Genomic DNA, 3,720 nt, shown 5'->3' with positions numbered 1-3,720 from the left:
TGGTATACTTGCCGAGGGAAATCTGTTGAGAGACAAGTTTCCGTGTATCAAGTTTATGGCGCCGTTGCCGAGGATTGATTTTGTATCAACAATGATTAAATTGGTGAATAACTAGATTGAGCATTTTTCTTTTGTTTGATTTAAATTCTGTTTGAGTAATTTACTTTCAGTTTTAGTTATTTTCTTCCCTTTGCCCCTACCCGTTTGTGGTATTCTCGTATTTGTTACAATTCAGTTCACTAACCCACTAACTGTTTAATATATTGCATCACTCACACTAACATCATTTTTAACAAGAATATTATCTATCTCCCTTTTGCTTTGGCCTTGTTGGTTATATGACAGGTAGAAGAAGTGGGGCTTCAACTTCTATTGATTCTGAACCTGAGAGGACCTTCCTTAGATTAAGGAGGAAAGCAAGAAGAAAGAGAGTTGTTGGTGCTGAGGAAGAGGAAGAGTACTTTGAACCAGACATGGATGAGAATATGAAGAATCATCATGAAGAAGAGGCTCACAACCATGGCAGAGAGGGTCCAGTGCGTCATGCTGGACAAGAAAGAAGAGTTCTAGGCTCTTATATCAATCCAAACCCAGGAAACTATGGAAGTAGCATCCAAAAGCCAACCATACATGCCAATAACTTTGAACTAAAGCCACAGCTCATCACCCTGGTTCAGAACAACTGTTCATTCGGAGGAAGTGTCCAAGAAGACCCTAATCAACATCTGACCACATTCCTGAGGATATGTGATACTATGAAGTCTAATGGTGTTCATCCTGACACCTATAGACTGCTTTTGTTTCCCTTCTCACTCAAGGACAAAGCATCCAAATGGTTGGAATCCTTCCCAAAGGAGAGTTTAACAACTTGGGAAGATGTGGTGAACAAATTCTTGGCGAGGTACAAACCTTCAGGCAACAAGATGGTGAAACTCTCTATGAAGCATGGGAGAGGTTTAAGGACTTGACAAGAAGGTGCCCGCCAGATATGTTCAATTAATGAGTGCAGTTACACATTTTCTATGAAGGTCTTTCTTATGAATCAAAGAAGGTAGTAGACCACTCATCTGGGGGATCTCTGAACAAGAAGAAGACCATAGAAGAAGTCATAGATGTCATTGAGACTATAGCGGAGAATGACTACTTCTATGCTTCTGAAAGAGGCAAAACTAGAGGAGTAATGGAGCTAAATAACGTGGATGCATTGTGATGAGCGGATAATTTATACGCTTTTTGGCATTGTTTTTAGTATGTTTTTAGTGCAATCTGGTTACTTTTAGGGATGTTTTCATTAGTTTTTATGTTAAATTCACATTCCTGGACTTTACTATGAGTTTGTGTGTTTTTCTGTGATTTCAGGTATTTTTTGGCTGAAATTGAGGGACTTGAGCAAAAATCAGACTTTCCAGGGTAGACATCCAATTGCGCTTCCAATTGCGTTGGAAAGTAGACATCCAGGGCTTTCCAGCAATATATAATAGTCCATACTTTGCCCAAGTTTAGACGACGCAAACTGGCGTTCAACGCCAGCTCTCTGCCCAATTCTGGAGCCCAGCGCCAGAAACAAGTTGCAAAGTGGAGTTCAACGCCCAAACTGGCACAAAAGCTGGCGTTCAACTCCAAGAATGACCTCTCCACGTGTAGACTTCAAGCTCAGCCCAAGCACACACCAAGTGGGCCCCGGAAGTGGATTTATGCATCAATTACTTACTTCTGTAAACCCTAGTGACTAGTTTAGTATAAACCCTATTGTATTAGAAATCCTGAGTTTTATCTTCGGATCATAGAAGTCTTGGTTACTCCGGTTCCCCTCTGGGGCCGAGACCAATGAATTCCATTATCACTTATGTATTTTCAACGGTAGAGTTTTTGCACTCCATAGATTAAGGTGTGGAGCTCTGCTGTTCCTCAAAGATTAATGCAAAATACTACTGTTTTTCTATTCAATTCAACTTGTTCCGCTTCTAAGATATTCATTCGCACTTCAACCTGAATGTGATGAACGTGACAATCATCATCATTCCTTATGAACGCGTGCCTGACAACCACTTCCGTTCTACCTTAGATTGAATGAGTATCTCTTAGATCTCTTAATCAGAATCTTCGTGGTGTAAGTTAGATTGATGGCGGCATTCATGAGAATCCGGAAAGTCTAAACATTGTCTGTGGTATTCCGAGTAGGATTCAGGGATTGAATGACTGTGACGAGCTTCAAACTCACGAGTGCTGGGCGTAGTGACAGACGCAAAAGGAGGGTGAATCCTATTCCAGCATGATCGGGAACCTCAGATGATTAGCCGTGCTGTGACAGAGCATTTGGACCATTTTCACAAGAGGAGGGGAAGTAACCATTGACAACAGTGATGCCCTTGCATAAAGCCAGCCATGGAAAGGAGTAAGACTGATTGGATGAAGACAGCAGGAAAGCAGAGATTCAGAGGAACGAAAGTATCTCTACACGCTTATCTGAAATTCTCACCAATGAATTACATAAGTGTTTCTATCCTTCGTTTATTATTTATTTTTGAAAACTCCATAACTATTTTATATCCGCCTGACTGAGATTTACAAGGTGACCATAGCTTGCTTCATACCAACAATCTACGTGGGATTGACCCTTACTCACGTAAGGTTTATTACTTGGACGACCCAGTGCACTTGCTGGTTAGTTGTATCGAAGTTGTGACAAATTATGAATTGAGATTAGAGCACCAAGGTTTTGGAGCCATTACCAGAGATCACAATTTCGTGCACCAAGTTTTTGGCACCGTTGCCGGGGATTGTTCGAGTTTGGATAACTGACGGTTCATCTTGTTGCTCAGATTGGGTAACTTTCTTTTCGTTTTCTTTTCAAAAAAAAAAATTTCAAAAATATTTCAAAATTTTCTCCCTTGTTTTTGAAAAAATTTTTAAATAAAAATGTTTTCAAAAATATATTTTTCTTCAGAATTTTTAAGAATGAATTCTAGTGTTTCATGAAGCATGCTAAAGCCTGGCTGGCTGTAAAGCCATGTCTAAATTCTTTTGGACTGAGGTTTTGGCTTAAAATTGAATGAATTACACTCATATTTTTACTAAAGCTTGGCTGGCTATTAAGCCATGCCTGACCCTTTGATTGGAGCTTTAGACTAAAGAGCATAAGATTTTTGGAATTCATATTAAAAATTTTGGAATCCTTATTTTTCTTTTTCATATAATTTTCCAAAAAAACCAAAAAAAATTAGAAAATCATAAAAATCAAAAAAAAAATATTTTTTGTGTTTCTTGTTTGAGTCATGTGTCATGTTATAAGTTTGGTGTCAATTGCATGTTTTAAAATTTGCATAAAATTTTCGAAAAACTCATGCATTCATAGTGTTCTTCATGACCTTCAAGTTGTTCTTGGTAAGTCTTCTTGTTTGATTTTGATGTTTTCTTGTTTTGTGTCTTTTCTTGTTTTACATGTGCATTCTTGCATTCATAGTGTCTAAACATGAAAGATTTCTAAGTTTGGTGTCATGCATATTTTCTTTGCATATAAAAATTTTCAAAAATAAGTCTTGATGTTCATCATGACATTCAAAGTGTTCTTGGTGTTCATCTTGACATTCATAGCATTCTTGCATGCATTCATTGTTTTGATCCAAAATTTTCATGCATTGCATCATTTTCATGTTTTTTTCTCCCCCATCATTAAAAATTCAAAAATCAAAAAAATATCTTTCACTTTTTCTCTCTCAA

The 3,720-nt window shown here is 37.8% G+C and overlaps 1 non-coding gene across 1 annotated transcript; it reads right to left on the bottom strand.

Moving 5' to 3' along the window:
• Positions 1-886: 886 nt before the first annotated feature.
• Positions 887-991, bottom strand: LOC148545778 (small nucleolar RNA R71). The gene has a single exon (XR_015901239.1). It is a non-coding gene; the product is annotated as a small nucleolar RNA R71 (small nucleolar RNA).
• Between the last annotated feature and the right edge of the window lie 2,729 nt (positions 992-3,720).

The sequence above is a fragment of the Arachis ipaensis genome, chromosome B9 (genome assembly GCF_059453495.1).
Source record: "Arachis ipaensis isolate K30076 ecotype BB chromosome B9, ASM5945349v1, whole genome shotgun sequence".
NCBI classification, from domain to species: domain Eukaryota; kingdom Viridiplantae; phylum Streptophyta; class Magnoliopsida; order Fabales; family Fabaceae; genus Arachis; species Arachis ipaensis.
Note: the sequence above shows the minus strand (reverse complement) of the source record. Positions and strands in the feature narration are given on the sequence as shown.